The sequence below is a fragment of the Stenella coeruleoalba genome (genome assembly GCF_951394435.1).
Source record: "Stenella coeruleoalba genome assembly, chromosome: 6".
In the NCBI taxonomy this organism is placed as follows: Eukaryota; Metazoa; Chordata; class Mammalia; order Artiodactyla; family Delphinidae; genus Stenella; species Stenella coeruleoalba.
The window spans coordinates 22,922,489-22,946,404 of record NC_137151.1 but is presented as its reverse complement, the minus strand read 5'-3'; the positions used below and the strand labels follow the sequence as shown (position 1 = coordinate 22,946,404).

Genomic DNA, 23,916 nt, shown 5'->3' with positions numbered 1-23,916 from the left:
AGGCGTCCCAAACTTTGGGGTGGCTGTGTCTTTTTGATTTTAATTTCCCTAAGCTATAGGACCATAAGTGGAAGTGCCCTAGGCTCTGTTGCTTTGTTTTTTAGATGTTTCAGGAAACACCATACACTTCTCCCGAGTGTCTGTTGGCAATTTACATCCCGCCCATCAGCATAACAAGGCTCCCAGTTCTCCATGGCCTGTCCTGCCTTTCTGGACTTTACACTTTTTTCAGATGGCCCTTTTGACCGGGGGGAAGTGAGACTTCATTGTAGTGCAGATTTCCTTTGCAAGCTTGCTTGGTTGGCCAAAAAGGGCGTATGCGTTTTTTCCTGAATATATTCAGGAAAAAACGCATACGCCCTTTTTGGCCAAGTGCATCATTGTGGACGTTCTGCCTCTTTTCCTATGCTTTCAATGCAATTCCAGTCTACCTCCTGAAATCAGTTTCCTGCAATTCTGCCCTGCTTTCAAGTCCTCTTGGCAGCCTTACTTCAGTCTATTTTTGGACGATAGCTGTCATTTATAACTCTGCAGGTTTGTGAATTACAGTGACCCTGAGCTCCTTTCTTCAACTCGCTTTCTTGTGACCTGGCCGCAACACCGCAGGATGGCTTCAGGCCCTAATCTGCTTCCGGCCCGGCACGCTGAGCCTTTGGTTAATTCCTCTTCCTGGTGGGAAATGAGAGTTAAATTTGCCCGTCCAGACACCTCCAGCTAGCCTCTCATTGGTTCTCGCTATTCCTGTTCATCTTCCGCAGAAATTGCAAACTGGGCCAAACAGGAGGTTAAAGGGACTGACTCTCCAAGTGGGGAGAGTGTTAGTAAAGCGTCTGGAATGTTGCACCCGAGTACCAGGGGAGGAAAACTGAGACATATTTGAACACGTCTCCCGATCACATGGTTGATCATACTCTAGGTTCCACATGCATGTTTTAGCTGAAGGAAGAATACCTTAAACCTGGGTAGTTGAAACCCGTGGAATGGGTACCATGCAATATGACTTCAAAGGGTCTTCATTTGCTCACCGTACCTCTCCAATCCTATCACTGCTGCGTTTATGCCCCTGTACACATGCTTGATTCTCTTTCAGAGACATAGCAATCCATAGGTTTTAAGATACTTACAAGTCAGGTACATTCTTAGGCTTTTAATATGCGGTGTTGAGTCCATTTCGTTGAGCAAGGAGTAGCTCTTGTCTATTCCATATTTGGCTTAAGGAACTTTATCTGTGCTCATTTCAGTCTCTGGTTTTATGCAGCACCCCAACTCACCTTTCCCCTTAAGCAAGCATAAGTTGTTTTTCTAAATTTGAGACCCTGTTCTGTTCTGTAATTCAGTTCCTGTGTAGCCAAGTTTCCATTCCGTGTATTACTGATATCTTATGATGTTTCTTTTTCTGTGTGACTTATTTCAGTTAGAATCATCATACCTGAATCCACTCATTGTGCTGCTAAGGGCCTGATGACATAGATTTCATTGCTGAGTGATATTGCTTTGTAAGTGAATACCACAACTTCTTTATCCATTTTTCACTTTCTGCGATGTTGAACTTGTACTGTAAACGAGGTTCTTGTAAACAGAGCCATTCCAAACTTTGGGGTGGCTGTGTCTTTTTGATTTTAATTTCCCTAAGCTATAGGACCATAAGTGGAAGTGCCCTAGGCTCTGTTGCTTTGTTTTTTAGATGTTTCAGGAAACACCATACACTTCTCCCGAGTGGTTGTTGGCAATTTACATCCCGCCCATCAGCATAACAAGGCTCCCAGTTCTCCATGGCCTGTCCTGCCTTTCTGGATTTTACATTTTTTTCAGATGGCCCTTTTGACCGGGGGGAAGTGAGACTTCATTGTAGTGCAGATTTCCTTTGCAAGCTTGCTTGGTTGGCCAAAAAGGGCGTATGCGTTTTTTCCTGAATATATTCAGGAAAAAATGCATACGCCCTTTTTGGCCAAGTGCATCATTGTGGACGTTCTGCCTCTTTTCCTATGCTTTCAATGCAATTCCAGTCTACCTCCTGAAATTGGTTTCCTGCAATTCTGCCCCGCTTTCAAGTCCTCTTGGCAGCCTTACTTCAGTCTATTTTTGGACGATAGCTGTCATTTATAACTCTGCAGGTTTGTGAATTACAGTGCCCCTGAGCTCCTTTCTTCAACTTGCTTTCTTGTGACCTGGCCACAACACCGCAGGATGGCTTCAAGCCCTAATCTGGTTCCGGTACGGCACGCTGAGCCTTTGGTTATTTCCTCTTCCTGGTGGGAAATGAGAGTTAAATTTGCCCGTCCAGACACCTCCAGCTAGTCTCTCATTGGTTCTCGCTATTCCTGTTCATCTTCCGCAGAAATTGCAAACTGGGCCAAACAGGAGGTTAAAGGCGCTGACTCTCCAAGTGGGGAGAGTGTTAGTAAAGCGTCTGGAATGTTGCACCCGAGTACCAGGGGAGGAAAACTGAGACATATTTGAACACGTCTCCCGTTCACATGGTTGATCATTCTTGGGTTCCACATGCATGTTTTAGCTGAAGGAAGAATACCTTAAACCTGGAGAGTTAAGACCCGTGTAATGGGTACCATGCAATATGACTTCAAAGGGTCTTCATTTGCTCACCGAACCTCTCCAATCCTATCACTGCTGCGTTTATGCCCCTGTACACATGCTTGATTCTCTTTCGGAGACATAGCAATCCATAGGTTTTAAGATACTTACTAGTCAGGTACATTCTTAGGCGTTTAATATGCGGTGTTGAGTCCATTTCGTTGAGCAAGGAGTAGCTCTTGTCTATTCCATATTTGACTTAAGGAACTTTATCTGTGCTCATTTCAATCTCTGGTTTTATGCAGCACCCCAACTCACCTTTACCCTTAAGCAAGCATAAGTTGGTTTTCTAAATTTGAGACCCTGTTCTGTTCTGTAATTCAGTTCCTGTGTAGCCAAGTTTACATTCCGTGTATTACTGATATCTTATGATGTTTCTTTTTCTGTGTGACTTATTTCAGTTAGAATCATCATACCTGAATCCACTCATTGTGTTGCTAAGGGCCTGATGACATAGATTTCATTGCTGAGTGATATTGCTTTGTAAGTAAATACCACAACTTCTTTATCCATTTTTCACTTTCTGCGATGTTGAACTTGTACTGTAAACGAGTTTCTTGTAAACAGAGGCGTCCCAAACTTTGGGGTGGCTGTGTCTTTTTGATTTTAATTTCCCTAAGCTATAGGACCATAAGTGGAAGTGCCCTAGGCTCTGTTGCTTTGTTTTTTAGATGTTTCAGGAAACACCATACACTTCTCCCGAGTGGTTGTTGGCAATTTACATCCCGCCCATCAGCATAACAAGGCTCCCAGTTCTTCATGGCCTGTCCTGCCTTTCTGGATTTTACACTTTTTTCAGATGGCCCTTTTGACCGGGGGGAAGTGAGACTTCATTGTAGTGCAGATTTCCTTTGCAAGCTTGCTTGGTTGGCCAAAAAGGGCGTATGCGTTTTTTCCTGAATATATTCAGGAAAAAACGCATATGCCCTTTTTGGCCAAGTGCATCATTGTGGACGTTCTGCCTCTTTTCCTATGCTTTCAATGCAATTCCAGTCTACCTCCTGAAATCGTTTTCCCGCAATTCTGCCCCACTCTCAAGTCCTCTTGGCAGCCTTACTTCAGTCTATTTTTGGACGATAGCTGTCATTTATAACTCTGCAGGTTTGTGAATTACAGTGCCCCTGAGCTCCTTTCTTCAACTCGCTTTCTTGTGACCTGGCCGCAACACCGCAGGATGGCTTCAGGCCCTAATCTGGTTCCGGCCCGGCATGCTGAGCCTTTGGTTAATTCCTCTTCCTGGTGGGAAATGAGAGTTAAATTTGCCCGTCCAGACACCTCCAGCTAGCCTCTCATTGGTTCTCGCTATTCCTGTTCATCTTCCGCAGAAATTGCAAACTGGGCCAAACAGGAGGTTAAAGGGACTGACTCTCCAAGTGGGGAGAGTGTTAGTAAAGCGTCTGGAATGTTGTACCCGAGTACCAGGGGAGGAAAACTGAGACATATTTGAACACGTCTCCCGATCACATGGTTGATCATACTCTAGGTTCCACATGCATGTTTTAGCTGAAGGAAGAATACCTTAAACCTGGGTAGTTGAAACCCGTGGAATGGGTACCATGCAATATGACTTCAAAGGGTCTTCATTTGCTCACCGAACCTCTCCAATCCTATCACTGCTGCGTTTATGCCCCTGTACACATGCTTGATTCTCTTTCGGAGACATAGCAATCCATAGGTTTTAAGATACTTACAAGTCAGGTACATTCTTAGGCGTTTAATATGCGGTGTTGAGTCCATTTCGTTGAGCAAGGAGTAGCTCTTGTCTATTCCATATTTGGCTTAAGGAACTTTATCTGTGCTCATTTCAATCTCTGGTTTTATGCAGCACCCCAACTCACCTTTACCCTTAAGCAAGCATAAGTTGGTTTTCTAAATTTGAGACGCTGTTCTGTTCTGTAATTCAGTTCCTGTGTAGCCAAGTTTCCATTCCGTGTATTACAGATATCTTATGATGTTTCTTTTTCTGTGTGACTTATTTCAGTTAGAATCATCATACCTGAATCCACTCATTGTGCTGCTAAGGGCCTGATGACATAGATTTCATTGCTGAGTGATATTGCTTTATAAGTAAATACCACAACTTCTTTATCCATTTTTCACTTTCTGTGATGTTGAACTTGTACTGTAAACGAGGTTCTTGTAAACAGAGCCATTCCAAACTTTGGGGTGGCTGTGTCTTTTTGATTTTAATTTCCCTAAGCTATAGGACCATAAGTGGAAGTGCCCTAGGCTCTGTTGCTTTGTTTTTTAGATGTTTCAGGAAACACCATACACTTCTCCCGAGTGGTTGTTGGCAATTTACATCCCGCCCATCAGCATAACAAGGCTCCCAGTTCTCCATGGCCTGTCCTGCCTTTCTGGATTTTACACTTTTTTCAGATGGCCCTTTTAAACAGGGGGAAGTGAGACTTCATTGTAGTGCAGATTTCCTTTGCAAGCTTGCTTGGTTGGCCAAAAAGGGCGTATGCGTTTTTTCCTGAATATATTCAGGAAAAAACGCATACGCCCTTTTTGGCCAAGTGCATCATTGTGGACGTTCTGCCTCTTTTCCTATGCTTTCAATGCAATTCCAGTCTACCTCCTGAAATCGGTTTCCTGCAATTCTGCCCCGCTTTCAAGTCCTCTTGGCAGCCTTACTTCAGTCTATTTTTGGACGATAGCTGTCATTTATAACTCTGCAGGTTTGTGAATTACAGTGCCCCTGAGCTCCTTTCTTCAACTTGCTTTCTTGTGACCTGGCCGCATCACCGCAGGATGGCTTCAGGCCCTAATCTGGTTCCGGCACGGCACGCTGAGCCTTTGGTTATTTCCTCTTCCTGGTGGGAAATGAGAGTTAAATTTGCCCGTCCAGACACATCCAGCTAGTCTCTCATTGGTTCTCGCTATTCCTGTTCATCTTCCGCAGAAATTGCAAACTGGGCCAAACAGGAGGTTAAAGGCGCTGACTCTCCAAGTGGGGAGAGTGTTAGTAAAGCGTCTGGAATGTTGCACCCGAGTACCAGGGGAGGAAAACTGAGACATATTTGAACACGTCTCCCGTTCACATGGTTGATCATTCTTGGGTTCCACATGCATGTTTTAGCTGAAGGAAGAATACCTTAAACCTGGAGAGTTAAGACCCGTGTAATGGGTACCATGCAATATGACTTCAAAGGGTCTTCATTTGCTCACCGAACCTCTCCAATCCTATCACTGCTGCGTTTATGCCCCTGTACACATGCTTGATTCTCTTTCGGAGACATAGCAATCCATAGGTTTTAAGATACTTACTAGTCAGGTACATTCTTAGGCGTTTAATATGCGGTGTTGAGTCCATTTCGTTGAGCAAGGAGTAGCTCTTGTCTATTCCATATTTGACTTAAGGAACTTTATCTGTGCTCATTTCAATCTCTGGTTTTATGCAGCACCCCAACTCACCTTTACCCTTAAGCAAGCATAAGTTGGTTTTCTAAATTTGAGACCCTGTTCTGTTCTGTAATTCAGTTCCTGTGTAGCCAAGTTTACATTCCGTGTATTACTGATATCTTATGATGTTTCTTTTTCTGTGTGACTTACTTCAGTTAGAATCATCATACCTGAATCCACTCATTGTGCTGCTAAGGGCCTGATGACACAGATTTCATTGCTGAGTGATATTGCTTTGTAAGTAAATACCACAACTTCTTTATCCATTTTTCACTTTCTGCGATGTTGAACTTGTACTGTAAACGAGGTTCTTGTAAACAGAGCCGTTCCAAACTTTGGGGTGGCTGTGTCTTTTTGATTTTAATTTCCCTAAGCTATAGGACCATAAGTGGAAGTGCCCTAGGTTCTGTTGCTTTGTTTTTTAGATGTTTTAGGAAACACCATACACTTCTCCCCAGTGGTTGTTGGCAATTTACATCCCGTCCATCAGCATAACAAGGCTCCCAGTTCTCCATGGCCTGTCCTGCCTTTCTGGATTTTACATTTTTTTCAGATGGCCCTTTTGACCGGGGGGAAGTGAGACTTCATTGTAGTGCAGATTTCCTTTGCAAGCTTGCTTGGTTGGCCAAAAAGGGCGTATGCGTTTTTTCCTGAATATATTCAGGAAAAAACGCATACGCCCTTTTTGGCCAAGTGCATCATTGTGGACGTTCTGCCTCTTTTCCTATGCTTTCAATGCAATTCCAGTCTACCTCCTGAAATCGGTTTCCTGCAATTCTGCCCCGCTTTCAAGTCCTCTTGGCAGCCTTACTTCAGTCTATTTTTGGACGATAGCTGTCATTTATAACTCTGCAGGTTTGTGAATTACAGTGCCCCTGAGCTCCTTTCTTCAACTCGCTTTCTTGTGACCTGGCCGCAACACCGCAGGATGGCTTCAGGCCCTAATCTGGTTCCGGCCCGGCATGCTGAGCCTTTGGTTAATTCCTCTTCCTGGTGGGAAATGAGAGTTAAATTTGCCCGTCCAGACACCTCCAGCTAGCCTCTCATTGGTTCTCGCTATTCCTGTTCATCTTCCGCAGAAATTGCAAACTGGGCCAAACAGGAGGTTAAAGGGACTGACTCTCCAAGTGGGGAGAGTGTTAGTAAAGCGTCTGGAATGTTGTACCCGAGTACCAGGGGAGGAAAACTGAGACATATTTGAACACGTCTCCCGATCACATGGTTGATCATACTCTAGGTTCCACATGCATGTTTTAGCTGAAGGAAGAATACCTTAAACCTGGGTAGTTGAAACCCGTGGAATGGGTACCATGCAATATGACTTCAAAGGGTCTTCATTTGCTCACCGAACCTCTCCAATCCTATCACTGCTGTGTTTATGCCCCTGTACACATGCTTGATTCTCTTTTGGAGACATAGCAATCCATAGGTTTTAAGATACTTACAAGTCAGGTACATTCTTAGGCGTTCAATATGCGGTGTTGAGTCCATTTCGTTGAGCAAGGAGTAGCTCTTGTCTATTCCATATTTGGCTTAAGGAACTTTATCTGTGCTCATTTCAATCTCTGGTTTTATGCAGCACCCCAACTCACCTTTACCCTTAAGCAAGCATAAGTTGGTTTTCTAAATTTGAGACCCTGTTCTGTTCTGTAATTCAGTTCCTGTGTAGCCAAGTTTCCATTCCGTGTATTACTGATATCTTATGATGTTTCTTTTTCTGTGTGACTTATTTCAGTTAGAATCATCATACCTAAATCCACTCATTGTGCTGCTAAGGGCCTGATGACATAGATTTCATTGCTGAGTGATATTGCTTTGTAAGTGAATACCACAACTTCTTTATCCATTTTTCACTTTCTGCGATGTTGAACTTGTACTGTAAACGAGGTTCTTGTAAACAGAGCCATTCCAAACTTTGGGGTGGCTGTGTCTTTTTGATTTTAATTTCCCTAAGCTATAGGACCATAAGTGGAAGTGCCCTAGGCTCTGTTGCTTTGTTTTTTAGATGTTTCAGGAAACACCATACACTTCTCCCGAGTGGTTGTTGGCAATTTACATCCCGCCCATCAGCATAACAAGGCTCCCAGTTCTCCATGGCCTGTCTTGCCTTTCTGGATTTTACATTTTTTTCAGATGGCCCTTTTGACCGGGGGGAAGTGAGACTTCATTGTAGTGCAGATTTCCTTTGCAAGCTTGCTTGGTTGGCCAAAAAGGGCGTATGCGTTTTTTCCTGAATATATTCAGGAAAAAACGCATACGCCCTTTTTGGCCAAGTGCATCATTGTGGACGTTCTGCCTCTTTTCCTATGCTTTCAATGCAATTCCAGTCTACCTCCTGAAATCGGTTTCCTGCAATTCTTCCCCGCTTTCAAGTCCTCTTGGCAGCCTTACTTCAGTATATTTTTGGACGATAGCTGTCATTTATAACTCTGCAGGTTTGTGAATTACAGTGCCCCTGAGCTCCTTTCTTCAACTCGCTTTCTTTTGAGCTGGCCGCAACACCGCAGGATGGCTTCAGGCCTAATCTGGTTCCGGTACGGCATGCTGAGCCTTTGGTTATTTCCTCTTCCTGGTGGGAAATGAGAGTTAAATTTGCCCGTCCAGACACCTCCAGCTAGCCTCTCATTGGTTCTCGCTATTCCTGTTCATCTTCCGCAGAAATTGCAAACTGGGCCAAACAGGAGGTTAAAGCACTGACTCTCCAAGTGGGGAGAGTGTTAGTAAAGCGTCTGGAATGTTGCACCCGAGTACCAGGGGAGGAAAACTGAGACATATTTGAACACGTCTCCCATTCACATGGTTGATCATACTTGGGTTCCACATGCATGTTTTAGCTGAAGGAAGAATACCTTAAACCTGGAGAGTTGAGACCCGTGTAATGGGTACCATGCAATATGACTTCAAAGGGTCTTCATTTGCTCACCGAACCTCTCCAATCCTATCGCTGCTGCGTTTATGCCCCTGTACACATGCTTGATTCTCTTTTGGAGACATAGCAATCCATAGGTTTTACGATACTTACTAGTCAGGTACATTCTTAGGCGTTTAATATGCGGTGTTGAGTCCATTTCATTGAGCAAGGAGTAGCTCTTGTCTATTCCATATTTGACTTAAGGAACTTTATCTGTGCTCATTTCAATCTCTGGTTTTATGCAGCACCCCAACTCACCTTTCCCCTTAAGCAAGCATAAGTTGGTTTTCTAAATTTGAGACCCTGTTCTGTTCTGTAATTCAGTTCCTGTGTAGCCAAGTTTACATTCCGTGTATTACTGATATCTTATGATGTTTCTTTGTCTGTGTGACTTATTTCAGTTAGAATCATCATACCTGAATCCACTCATTGTGATGCTAAGGGCCTGATGACATAGATTTCATTGCTGAGGTATATTGCTTTGTAAGTAAATACCACAACTTCTTTATCCATTTTTCACTTTCTGCGATGTTGAACTTGTACTGTAAACGAGGTTCTTGTAAACAGAGGCGTCCCAAACTTTGGGGTGGCTGTGTCTTTTTGATTTTAATTTCCCTAAGCTATAGGACCATAAGTGGCAGTGCCCTAGGCTCTGTTGCTTTGTTTTTTAGATGTTTCAGGAAACACCATACACTTCTCCCGAGTGTCTGTTGGCAATTTACATCCCGCCCATCAGCATAACAAGGCTCCCAGTTCTCCATGGCCTGTCCTGCCTTTCTGGATTTTACACTTTTTTCAGATGGCCCTTTTGACCGGGGGGAAGTGAGACTTCATTGTAGTGCAGATTTCCTTTGCAAGCTTGCTTGGTTGGCCAAAAAGGGCGTATGCGTTTTTTCCTGAATATATTCAGGAAAAAACGCATACGCCCTTTTTTGCCAAGTGCATCATTGTGGACGTTCTGCCTCTTTTCCTATGCTTTCAATGCAATTCCAGTCTACCTCCTGAAATCGGATTCCCGCAATTCTGCCCCGCTTTCAAGTCCTCTTGGCAGCCTTACTTCAGTCTATTTTTGGACGATAGCTGTCATTTATAACTCTGCAGGTTTGTGAATTACAGTGCCCCTGAGCTCCTTTCTTCAACTCGCTTTCTTGTGACCTGGCCGCAACACCGCAGGATGGCTTCAGGCCCAATCTGGTTCCGGCCCGGCATGCTGAGCCTTTGGTTAATTCCTCTTCCTGGTGGGAAATGAGAGTTAAATTTGCCCGTCCAGACACCTCCAGCTAGCCTCTCATTGGTTCTCGCTATTCCTGTTCATCTTCCGCAGAAATTGCAAACTGGGCCAAACAGGAGTTTAAAGGGACTGACTCTCCAAGTGGGGAGAGTGTTAGTAAAGCGTCTGGAATGTTGTACCCGAGTACCAGGGGAGGAAAACTGAGAGATATTTGAACACGTCTCCCGTTCACATGGTTGATCATACTCTAGGTTCCACATGCATGTTTTAGCTGAAGGAAGAATACCTTAAACCTGGGTAGTTGAAACCCGTGGAATGGGTACCATGCAATATGAATTCAAAGGGTCTTCATTTGCTCACCGAACCTCTCCAATCCTATCACTGCTGCGTTTATGCCCCTGTACACATGCTTGATTCTCTTTCGGAGACATAGCAATCCATAGGTTTTAAGATACTTACAAGTCAGGTACATTCTTAGGCGTTTAATATGCGGTGTTGAGTCCATTTCGTTGAGCAAGGAGTAGCTCTTGTCTATTCCATATTTGGCTTAAGGAACTTTATCTGTGCCTATTTCAATCTCTGGTTTTATGAAGCACCCCAACTCACCTTTACCCTTAAGCAAGCATAAGTTGGTTTTCTAAATTTGAGACCCTGTTCTGTTCTGTAATTCAGTTCCTGTGTAGCCAAGTTTACATTCCGTGTATTACTGATATCTTATGATGTTTCTTTTTCTGTGTGACTTATTTCAGTTAGAATCATCATACCTGAATCCACTCATTGTGCTGCTACGGGCCTGATGACATAGATTTCATTGCTGAGTGATATTGCTTTGTAAGTGAATACCACAACTTCTTTATCCATTTTTCACTTTCTGCGATGTTGAACTTGTACTGTAAACAAGGTTCTTGTAAACAGAGCCATTCCAAACTTTGGGGTGGCTGTGTCTTTTTGATTTTAATTTCCCTAAGCTATAGGACCATAAGTGGAAGTGCCCTAGGCTCTGTTGCTTTGTTTTTTAGATGTTTCAGGAAACACCATACACTTCTCCCGAGTGGTTGTTGGCAATTTACATCCCGCCCATCAGCATAACAAGGCTCCCAGTTCTCCATGGCCTGTCCTGCCTTTCTGGATTTTACACTTTTTTCAGATGGCCCTTTTAAACAGGGGGAAGTGAGACTTCATTGTAGTGCAGATTTCCTTTGCAAGCTTGCTTGGTTGGCCAAAAAGGGCGTATGCGTTTTTTCCTGAATATATTCAGGAAAAAACGCATACGCCCTTTTTGGCCAAGTGCATCATTGTGGACGTTCTGCCTCTTTTCCTATGCTTTCAATGCAATTCCAGTCTACCTCCTGAAATCGGTTTCCTGCAATTCTGCCCCGCTTTCAAGTCCTCTTGGCAGCCTTACTTCAGTCTATTTTTGGACGATAGCTGTCATTTATAACTCTGCAGGTTTGTGAATTACAGTGCCCCTGAGCTCCTTTCTTCAACTTGCTTTCTTGTGACCTGGCCGCATCACCGCAGGATGGCTTCAGGCCCTAATCTGGTTCCGGCACGGCACGCTGAGCCTTTGGTTATTTCCTCTTCCTGGTGGGAAATGAGAGTTAAATTTGCCCGTCCAGACACATCCAGCTAGTCTCTCATTGGTTCTCGCTATTCCTGTTCATCTTCCGCAGAAATTGCAAACTGGGCCAAACAGGAGGTTAAAGGCGCTGACTCTCCAAGTGGGGAGAGTGTTAGTAAAGCGTCTGGAATGTTGCACCCGAGTACCAGGGGAGGAAAACTGAGACATATTTGAACACGTCTCCCGTTCACATGGTTGATCATTCTTGGGTTCCACATGCATGTTTTAGCTGAAGGAAGAATACCTTAAACCTGGAGAGTTAAGACCCGTGTAATGGGTACCATGCAATATGACTTCAAAGGGTCTTCATTTGCTCACCGAACCTCTCCAATCCTATCACTGCTGCGTTTATGCCCCTGTACACATGCTTGATTCTCTTTCGGAGACATAGCAATCCATAGGTTTTAAGATACTTACTAGTCAGGTACATTCTTAGGCGTTTAATATGCGGTGTTGAGTCCATTTCGTTGAGCAAGGAGTAGCTCTTGTCTATTCCATATTTGACTTAAGGAACTTTATCTGTGCTCATTTCAATCTCTGGTTTTATGCAGCACCCCAACTCACCTTTACCCTTAAGCAAGCATAAGTTGGTTTTCTAAATTTGAGACCCTGTTCTGTTCTGTAATTCAGTTCCTGTGTAGCCAAGTTTACATTCCGTGTATTACTGATATCTTATGATGTTTCTTTTTCTGTGTGACTTACTTCAGTTAGAATCATCATACCTGAATCCACTCATTGTGCTGCTAAGGGCCTGATGACACAGATTTCATTGCTGAGTGATATTGCTTTGTAAGTAAATACCACAACTTCTTTATCCATTTTTCACTTTCTGCGATGTTGAACTTGTACTGTAAACGAGGTTCTTGTAAACAGAGCCGTTCCAAACTTTGGGGTGGCTGTGTCTTTTTGATTTTAATTTCCCTAAGCTATAGGACCATAAGTGGAAGTGCCCTAGGTTCTGTTGCTTTGTTTTTTAGATGTTTTAGGAAACACCATACACTTCTCCCCAGTGGTTGTTGGCAATTTACATCCCGTCCATCAGCATAACAAGGCTCCCAGTTCTCCATGGCCTGTCCTGCCTTTCTGGATTTTACATTTTTTTCAGATGGCCCTTTTGACCGGGGGGAAGTGAGACTTCATTGTAGTGCAGATTTCCTTTGCAAGCTTGCTTGGTTGGCCAAAAAGGGCGTATGCGTTTTTTCCTGAATATATTCAGGAAAAAACGCATACGCCCTTTTTGGCCAAGTGCATCATTGTGGACGTTCTGCCTCTTTTCCTATGCTTTCAATGCAATTCCAGTCTACCTCCTGAAATCGGTTTCCTGCAATTCTTCCCCGCTTTCAAGTCCTCTTGGCAGCCTTACTTCAGTCTATTTTTGGACGATAGCTGTCATTTATAACTCTGCAGGTTTGTGAATTACAGTGCCCCTGAGCTCCTTTCTTCAACTCGCTTTCTTGTGACCTGGCCGCAACACCGCAGGATGGCTTCAGGCCCTAATCTGGTTCCGGCCCGGCATGCTGAGCCTTTGGTTAATTCCTCTTCCTGGTGGGAAATGAGAGTTAAATTTGCCCGTCCAGACACCTCCAGCTAGCCTCTCATTGGTTCTCGCTATTCCTGTTCATCTTCCGCAGAAATTGCAAACTGGGCCAAACAGGAGGTTAAAGGGACTGACTCTCCAAGTGGGGAGAGTGTTAGTAAAGCGTCTGGAATGTTGTACCCGAGTACCAGGGGAGGAAAACTGAGACATATTTGAACACGTCTCCCGATCACATGGTTGATCATACTCTAGGTTCCACATGCATGTTTTAGCTGAAGGAAGAATACCTTAAACCTGGGTAGTTGAAACCCGTGGAATGGGTACCATGCAATATGACTTCAAAGGGTCTTCATTTGCTCACCGAACCTCTCCAATCCTATCACTGCTGTGTTTATGCCCCTGTACACATGCTTGATTCTCTTTTGGAGACATAGCAATCCATAGGTTTTAAGATACTTACAAGTCAGGTACATTCTTAGGCGTTCAATATGCGGTGTTGAGTCCATTTCGTTGAGCAAGGAGTAGCTCTTGTCTATTCCATATTTGGCTTAAGGAACTTTATCTGTGCTCATTTCAATCTCTGGTTTTATGCAGCACCCCAACTCACCTTTACCCTTAAGCAAGCATAAGTTGGTTTTCTAAATTTGAGACCCTGTTCTGTTCTGTAATTCAGTTCCTGTGTAGCCAAGTTTCCATTCCGTGTATTACTGATATCTTATGATGTTTCTTTTTCTGTGTGACTTACTTCAGTTAGAATCATCATACCTAAATCCACTCATTGTGCTGCTAAGGGCCTGATGACATAGATTTCATTGCTGAGTGATATTGCTTTGTAAGTGAATACCACAACTTCTTTATCCATTTTTCACTTTCTGCGATGTTGAACTTGTACTGTAAACGAGGTTCTTGTAAACAGAGCCATTCCAAACTTTGGGGTGGCTGTGTCTTTTTGATTTTAATTTCCCTAAGCTATAGGACCATAAGTGGAAGTGCCCTAGGCTCTGTTGCTTTGTTTTTTAGATGTTTCAGGAAACACCATACACTTCTCCCGAGTGGTTGTTGGCAATTTACATCCCGCCCATCAGCATAACAAGGCTCCCAGTTCTCCATGGCCTGTCTTGCCTTTCTGGATTTTACATTTTTTTCAGATGGCCCTTTTGACCGGGGGGAAGTGAGACTTCATTGTAGTGCAGATTTCCTTTGCAAGCTTGCTTGGTTGGCCAAAAAGGGCGTATGCGTTTTTTCCTGAATATATTCAGGAAAAAACGCATACGCCCTTTTTGGCCAAGTGCATCATTGTGGACGTTCTGCCTCTTTTCCTATGCTTTCAATGCAATTCCAGTCTACCTCCTGAAATCGGTTTCCTGCAATTCTTCCCCGCTTTCAAGTCCTCTTGGCAGCCTTACTTCAGTATATTTTTGGACGATAGCTGTCATTTATAACTCTGCAGGTTTGTGAATTACAGTGCCCCTGAGCTCCTTTCTTCAACTCGCTTTCTTTTGAGCTGGCCGCAACACCGCAGGATGGCTTCAGGCCTAATCTGGTTCCGGTACGGCATGCTGAGCCTTTGGTTATTTCCTCTTCCTGGTGGGAAATGAGAGTTAAATTTGCCCGTCCAGACACCTCCAGCTAGCCTCTCATTGGTTCTCGCTATTCCTGTTCATCTTCCGCAGAAATTGCAAACTGGGCCAAACAGGAGGTTAAAGCACTGACTCTCCAAGTGGGGAGAGTGTTAGTAAAGCGTCTGGAATGTTGCACCCGAGTACCAGGGGAGGAAAACTGAGACATATTTGAACACGTCTCCCATTCACATGGTTGATCATACTTGGGTTCCACATGCATGTTTTAGCTGAAGGAAGAATACCTTAAACCTGGAGAGTTGAGACCCGTGTAATGGGTACCATGCAATATGACTTCAAAGGGTCTTCATTTGCTCACCGAACCTCTCCAATCCTATCGCTGCTGCGTTTATGCCCCTGTACACATGCTTGATTCTCTTTTGGAGACATAGCAATCCATAGGTTTTACGATACTTACTAGTCAGGTACATTCTTAGGCGTTTAATATGCGGTGTTGAGTCCATTTCATTGAGCAAGGAGTAGCTCTTGTCTATTCCATATTTGACTTAAGGAACTTTATCTGTGCTCATTTCAATCTCTGGTTTTATGCAGCACCCCAACTCACCTTTCCCCTTAAGCAAGCATAAGTTGGTTTTCTAAATTTGAGACCCTGTTCTGTTCTGTAATTCAGTTCCTGTGTAGCCAAGTTTACATTCCGTGTATTACTGATATCTTATGATGTTTCTTTGTCTGTGTGACTTATTTCAGTTAGAATCATCATACCTGAATCCACTCATTGTGATGCTAAGGGCCTGATGACATAGATTTCATTGCTGAGGTATATTGCTTTGTAAGTAAATACCACAACTTCTTTATCCATTTTTCACTTTCTGCGATGTTGAACTTGTACTGTAAACGAGGTTCTTGTAAACAGAGGCGTCCCAAACTTTGGGGTGGCTGTGTCTTTTTGATTTTAATTTCCCTAAGCTATAGGACCATAAGTGGCAGTGCCCTAGGCTCTGTTGCTTTGTTTTTTAGATGTTTCAGGAAACACCATACACTTCTCCCGAGTGTCTGTTGGCAATTTACATCCCGCCCATCAGCATAACAAGGCTCCCAGTTCTCCATGGCCTGTCCTGCCTTTCTGGATTTTACACTTTTTTCAGATGGCCCTTTTGACCGGGGGGAAGTGAGACTTCATTGTAGTGCAGATTTCCTTTGCAAGCTTGCTTGGTTGGCCAAAAAGGGCGTATGCGTTTTTTCCTGAATATATTCAGGAAAAAACGCATACGCCCTTTTTTGCCAAGTGCATCATTGTGGACGTTCTGCCTCTTTTCCTATGCTTTCAATGCAATTCCAGTCTACCTCCTGAAATCGGATTCCCGCAATTCTGCCCCGCTTTCAAGTCCTCTTGGCAGCCTTACTTCAGTCTATTTTTGGACGATAGCTGTCATTTATAACTCTGCAGGTTTGTGAATTACAGTGCCCCTGAGCTCCTTTCTTCAACTCGCTTTCTTGTGACCTGGCCGCAACACCGCAGGATGGCTTCAGGCCCAATCTGGTTCCGGCCCGGCATGCTGAGCCTTTGGTTAATTCCTCTTCCTGGTGGGAAATGAGAGTTAAATTTGCCCGTCCAGACACCTCCAGCTAGCCTCTCATTGGTTCTCGCTATTCCTGTTCATCTTCCGCAGAAATTGCAAACTGGGCCAAACAGGAGTTTAAAGGGACTGACTCTCCAAGTGGGGAGAGTGTTAGTAAAGCGTCTGGAATGTTGTACCCGAGTACCAGGGGAGGAAAACTGAGAGATATTTGAACACGTCTCCCGTTCACATGGTTGATCATACTCTAGGTTCCACATGCATGTTTTAGCTGAAGGAAGAATACCTTAAACCTGGGTAGTTGAAACCCGTGGAATGGGTACCATGCAATATGAATTCAAAGGGTCTTCATTTGCTCACCGAACCTCTCCAATCCTATCACTGCTGCGTTTATGCCCCTGTACACATGCTTGATTCTCTTTCGGAGACATAGCAATCCATAGGTTTTAAGATACTTACAAGTCAGGTACATTCTTAGGCGTTTAATATGCGGTGTTGAGTCCATTTCGTTGAGCAAGGAGTAGCTCTTGTCTATTCCATATTTGGCTTAAGGAACTTTATCTGTGCCTATTTCAATCTCTGGTTTTATGAAGCACCCCAACTCACCTTTACCCTTAAGCAAGCATAAGTTGGTTTTCTAAATTTGAGACCCTGTTCTGTTCTGTAATTCAGTTCCTGTGTAGCCAAGTTTACATTCCGTGTATTACTGATATCTTATGATGTTTCTTTTTCTGTGTGACTTATTTCAGTTAGAATCATCATACCTGAATCCACTCATTGTGCTGCTACGGGCCTGATGACATAGATTTCATTGCTGAGTGATATTGCTTTGTAAGTGAATACCACAACTTCTTTATCCATTTTTCACTTTCTGCGATGTTGAACTTGTACTGTAAACAAGGTTCTTGTAAACAGAGCCATTCCAAACTTTGGGGTGGCTGTGTCTTTTTGATTTTAATTTCCCTAAGCTATAGGACCATAAGTGGAAGTGCCCTAGGCTCTGTTGCTTTGTTTTTTAGATGTTTCAGGAAACACCATACACTTCTCCCGAGTGGTTGTTGGCAATTTACATCCCGCCCATCAGCATAGCAAGGCTCCCAGTTCTCCATGGCCTGTCCTGCCTTTCTGGATTTTACACTTTTTTCAGATGGCCCTTTTAACCAGGGGGAATTGAGACTTCATTGTAGTGCAGATTTCCTTTGCAAGCTTGCTTGGTTGGCCAAAAAGGGCGTATGCGTTTTTTCCTGAATATATTCAGGAAAAAACGCATACGCCCTTTATGGCCAAGTGCATCATTGTGGACGTTCTGCCTCTTTTCCTATGCTTTCAATGCAATTCCAGTCTACCTCCTGAAATCGGATTCCCGCAATTCTGCCCCGCTTTCAAGTCCTCTTGGCAGCCTTACTTCAGTCTATTTTTGGACGATAGCTGTCATTTATAACTCTGCAGGTTTGTGAATTACAGTGCCCCTGAGCTCCTTTCTTCAACTCGCTTTCTTGTGACCTGGCCGCAACACCGCAGGATGGCTTCAGGCCCTAATCTGGTTCCGGCACGGCACGCTGAGCCTTTGGTTATTTCCTCTTCCTGGTGGGAAATGAGAGTTAAATTTGCCCGTCCAGACACCTCCAGCTAGCCTCTCATTGGTTCTCGCTATTCCTGTTCATCTTCCGCAGAAATTGCAAACTGGGCCAAACAGGAGGTTAAAGGCGCTGACTCTCCAAGTGGGGAGAGTGTTAGTAAAGCGTCTGGAATGTTGCACCCGAGTACCAGGGGAGGAAAACTGAGACATATTTGAACACGTCTCCCGTTCACATGGTTGATCATTCTTGGGTTCCACATGCATGTTTTAGCTGAAGGAAGAATACCTTAAACCTGGAGAGTTAAGACCCGTGTAATGGGTACCATGCAATATGACTTCAAAGGGTCTTCATTTGCTCACCGAACCTCTACAATCCTATCACTGCTGCGTTTATGCCCCTGTACACATGCTTGATTCTCTTTCGGAGACATAGCAATCCATAGGTTTTAAGATACTTACTAGTCAGGTACATTCTTAGGCGTTTAATATGCGGTGTTGTGTCCATTTCGTTGAGCAAGGAGTAGCTCTTGTCTATTCCATATTTGACTTAAGGAACTTTATCTGTGCTCATTTCAATCTGTGGTTTTATGCAGCACCCCAACTCACCTTTACCCTTAAGCAAGCATAAGTTGGTTTTCTAAATTTGAGACCCTGTTCTGTTCTGTAATTCAGTTCCTGTGTAGCCAAGTTTACATTCCGTGTATTACTGATATCTTATGATGTTTCTTTTTCTGTGTGACTTATTTCAGTTAGAATCATCATACCTGAATCCACTCATTGTGATGCTAAGGGCCTGATGATACAGATTTCATTGCTGAGTGATATTGCTTTGTAAGTAAATACCACAACTTCTTTATCCATTTTTCACTATCTGCGATGTTGAACTTGTACTGTAAACGAGGTTCTTGTAAACAGAGGCGTCCCAAACTTTGGGGTGGCTGTGTCTTTTTGATTTTAATTTCCCTAAGCTATAGGAACATAAGTGGAAGTGCCCTAGGCTCTGTTGCTTTGTTTTTTAGATGTTTCAGGAAACACCATACACTTCTCCGGAGTGTCTGTTGGCAATTTACATCCCGCCCATCAGCATAACAAGGCTCCCAGTTCTCCATGGCCTGTCCTGCCTTTCTGGATTTTACACTTTTTTAAGATGGCCCTTTTGACTGGGGGGAAGTGAGACTTCATTGTAGTGCAGATTTCCTTTGCAAGCTTGCTTGGTTGGCCAAAAAGGGCGTATGCGTTTTTTCCTGAATATATTCAGGAAAAAACGCATACGCCCTTCTTGGCCAAGTGCATCATTGTGGACGTTCTGCCTCTTTTACTATGCTTTCAATGCAATTCCAGTCTACCTCCTGAAATCGGTTTCCTGCAATTCTGCCCTGCTTTCAAGTCCTCTTGGCAGCCTTACTTCAGTCTATTTTTGGACGATAGCTGTCATTTATAACTCTGCAGGTTTGTGAATTACAGTGCCCCTGAGCTCCTTTCTTCAACTCGCTTTCTTGTGACCTGGCCGCAACACCGCAGGATGGCTTCAGGCCCTAATCTGGTTCCGGCCCGGCATGCTGAGCCTTTGGTTAATTCCTCTTCCTGGTGGGAAATGAGAGTTAAATTTGCCCGTCCAGACACCTCCAGCTAGCCTCTCATTGGTTCTCGCTATTCCTGTTCATCTTCCGCAGAAATTGCAAACTGGGCCAAACAGGAGGTTAAAGGGACTGACTCTCCAAGTGGGGAGAGTGTTAGTAAAGCGTCTGGAATGTTGTACCCGAGTACCAGGGGAGGAAAACTGAGACATATTTGAACACGTCTCCCGATCACATGGTTGATCATACTCTAGGTTCCACATGCATGTTTTAGCTGAAGGAAGAATACCTTAAACCTGGGTAGTTGAAACCCGTGGAATGGGTACCATGCAATATGACTTCAAAGGGTCTTCATTTGCTCACCGAACCTCTCCAATCCTATCACTGCTGCGTTTATGCCCGTGTACGCATGCTTGATTCTCTTTCGGAGACATAGCAATCTATAGGTTTTAAGATACTTACTAGTCAGGTACATTCTTAGGCGTTTAATATGCGGTGTTGAGTCCATTTCATTGAGCAAGGAGTAGCACTTCTCTATTCCATATTTGGCCTAAGGAACTTTATCTGTGCTCATTTCAATCTCTGGTTTTATGCAGCACCCCAACTCACCTTTACCCTTAAGCAAGCATAAGTAGGTTTTCTAAATTTGAGACCCTGTTCTGTTCTGTAATTCAGTTCCTGTGTAGCCAAGTTTACATTCCGTGTATTACTGATATCTTATGATGTTTCTTTTTCTGTGTGACTTATTTCAGTTAGAATCATCATACCTGAATCCACTCATTGTGCTGCTAAGGGCCTGCTGACACAGATTTCATTGCTGAGTGATATTGCTTTGTAAGTAAATACCACAACTTCTTTATCCATTTTTCACTTTCTGCGATGTTGAACTTGTACTGTAAACGAGGTTCTTGTAAACAGAGCCGTTCCAAACTTTGGGGTGGCTGTGTCTTTTTGATTTTAATTTCCCTAAGCTATAGGACCATAAGTGGAAGTGCCCTAGGTTCTGTTGCTTTGTTTTTTAGTTGTTTCAGGAAACACCATACACTTCTCCCGAGTGTCTGTTGGCAATTTACATCCCGCCCATCAGCATAACAAGGCTCCCAGTTCTCCATGGCCTGTCCTGCCTTTCTGGATTTTACACTTTTTTCAGATTGCCCTTTTGACCGGGGGGAATTGAGACTTCATTGTAGTGCAGATTTCCTTTGCAAGCTTGCTTGGTTGGACAAAAAGGGCGTATGCGTTTTTTCCTGAATATATTCAGGAAAAAACGCATACGCCCTTTTTGGCCAAGTGCATCATTGTGGACGTTCTGCCTCTTTTCCTATGCTTTCAATGCAATTCCAGTCTACCTCCTGAAATCGGTTTCCTGCAATTCTGCCCCGCTTTCCAGTCCTCTTGGCAGCCTTACTTCAGTATATTTTTGGACCATAGTTGTCATTTATAACTCTGCAGGTTTGTGAATTACAGTGCCCCTGAGCTCCTTTCTTCAACTCGCTTTCTTTTGAGCTGGCCGCAACACCGCAGGATGGCTTCAGGCCCTAATCTGGTTCCGGTACGGCACGCTGAGCTTTTGGTTATTTCCTCTTCCTGGTGGGAAATGAGAGTTAAATTTGCCCGTCCAGACACCTCCAGCTAGCCTCTCATTGGTTCTCGCTATTCCTGTTCATCTTCCGCAGAAATTGCAAACTGGGCCAAACAGGAGGTTAAAGCACTGACTCTCCAAGTGGGGAGAGTGTTAGTAAAGCGTCTGGAATGTTGCACCCGAGTACCAGGGGAGGAAAACTGAGACATATTTGAACACGTCTCCCGTTCACATGGTTGATCATACTTGGGTTCCACATGCATGTTTTAGCTGAAGGAAGAATACCTTAAACCTGGAGAGTTGAGACCCGTGTAATGGGTACCATGCAATATGACTTCAAAGGGTCTTCATTTGCTCACCGAACCTCTCCAATCCTATCACTGCTGCGTTTATGCCCCTGTACATATGCTTGATTCTCTTTTGGAGACATAGCAATCCATAGGTTTTACGATACTTACTAGTCAGGTACATTCTTAGGCGTTTAATATGCGGTGTTGAGTCCATTTCGTTGAGCAAGGAGTAGTTCTTGTCTATTCCATATTTGACTTAAGGAAATTTATCTGTGCTCATTTCAATCTCTGGTTTTATGCAGCACCCCAACTCACCTTTACCCTTAAGCAAGCATAAGTTGGTTTTCTAAATTTGAGACCCTGTTCTGTTCTGTAATTCAGTTCCTGTGTAGCCAAGTTTACATTCCGTGTATTACTGATATCTTATGATGTTTCTTTTTCTGTGTGACTTATTTCAGTTAGAATCATCATACCTGAATCCACTCATTGTGCTGCTAAGGGCCTGATGACATAGATTTCATTGCTGAGTGATATTGCTTTGTAAGTGAATACCACAACTTCTTTATCCATTTTTCACTTTCTGCGATGTTGAACTTGTACTGTAAACGAGGTTCTTGTAAACAGAGCCGTTCCAAACTTTGGGGTGGCTGTGTCTTTTTGATTTTAATTTCCCTAAGCTATAGGACCATAAGTGGAAGTGCCCTAGGCTCTGTTGCTTTGTTTTTTAGATGTTTCAGGAAACACTATACACTTCTCCCGAGTGGTTGTTGGCAATTTACATCCCGCCCATCAGCATAACAAGGCTCCCAGTTCTCCATGGCCTGTCCTGCCTTTCTGGATTTTACACTTTTTTCAGATGGCCCTTTTGACCGGGGGGAAGTGAGACTTCATTGTAGTGCAGATTTACTTTGCAAGCTTGCTTGGTTGGCCAAAAAGGGCGTATGCGTTTTTTCCTGAATATATTCAGGAAAAAACGCATACGCCCTTTTTGGCCAAGTGCATCATTGTGGACGTTCTGCCTCTTTTCCTATGCTTTCAATGCAATTCCAGTCTACCTCCTGAAATCGGTTTCCCGCAATTCTGCCCCGCTTTCAAGTCCTCTTGGCACCCTTACTTCAGTCTATTTTTGGACGATAGCTGTCATTTATAACTCTGCAGGTTTGTGAATTACAGTGCCCCTGAGCTCCTTTCTTCAACTCGCTTTCTTGTGACCTGGCCGCAACACCGCAGGATGGCTTCAGGCCCTAATCTGGTTCCGGCCCGGCATGCTGAGCCTTTGGTTAATTCCTCTTCCTGGTGGGAAATGAGAGTTAAATTTGCCCGTCCAGACACCTCCAGCTAGCCTCTCATTGGTTCTCGCTATTCCTGTTCATCTTCCGCAGAAATTGCAAACTGTGCCAAACAGGAGGTTAAAGGGACTGACTCTCCAAGTGGGGAGAGTGTTAGTAAAGCGTCTGGAATGTTGTACCCGAGTACCAGGGGAGGAAAACTGAGACATATTTGAACACGTCTCCCGATCACATGGTTGATCATACTCTAGGTTCCACATGCATGTTTTAGCTGAAGGAAGAATACCTTAAACCTGGGTAGTTGAAACCCGTGGAATGGGTACCATGCAATATGACTTCAAAGGGTCTTCATTTGCTCACCGAACCTCTCCAATCCTATCACTGCTGCGTTTATGCCCCTGTACACATGCTTGATTCTCTTTTGGAGACATAGCAATCCATAGGTTTTAAGATACTTACTAGTCAGGTACATTCTTAGGCGTTTAATATGCGGTGTTGAGTCCATTTCGTTGAGCAAGGAGTAGCTCTTGTCTATTCCATATTTGACTTAAGGAACTTTCTCTGTGCTCATTTCAATCTCTGGTTTTATGCAGCACCCCAACTCACCTTTACCCTTAAGCAAGTATAAGTTGGTTTTCTAAATTTGAGACCCTGTTCTGTTCTGTAATTCAGTTCCTGTGTAGCCAAGTTTCCATTCCGTGTATTACTGATATCTTATGATGTTTCTTTTTCTGTGTGACTTATTTCAGTTAGAATCATCATACCTGAATCCACTCATTGTGCTGCTAAGGGCCTGATGACACAGATTTCATTGCTGAGTGATATTGCTTTGTAAGTAAATACCACAACTTCTTTATCCATTTTTCACTTTCTGCGATGTTGAACTTGTACTGTAAACGAGGTTCTTGTAAACAGAGCCGTTCCAAACTTTGGGGTGGCTGTGTCTTTTTGATTTTAATTTCCCTAAGCTATAGGACCATAAGTGGAAGTGCCCTAGGTTCTGTTGCTTTGTTTTTTAGATGTTTCAGGAAACACCATACACTTCTCCCGAGTGTCTGTTGGCAATTTACATCCCGCCCATCAGCATAACAAGGCTCCCAGTTCTCCATGGCCTGTCCTGCCTTTCTGGATTTTACACTTTTTTC

At 43.7% G+C, this 23,916-nt stretch overlaps 1 long non-coding RNA gene across 33 annotated transcripts in view; it reads left to right on the top strand.

Moving 5' to 3' along the window:
- The window catches only part of LOC307187927, a 3,519,425-nt gene that overhangs the window by 2,945,111 nt on the left and 550,398 nt on the right, over positions 1-23,916 (top strand). Inside the window, exon 9 of one of the 33 annotated variants that reach the window (XR_013828731.1) lies at positions 7,733-7,798. The exons of the other annotated variants lie outside the window; for them this stretch is intronic. This is a non-coding gene — a long non-coding RNA (uncharacterized lncRNA). Of the gene's footprint in view, positions 1-7,732; positions 7,799-23,916 lie in introns of those variants that run through there. 33 annotated transcript variants of the gene reach the window in all.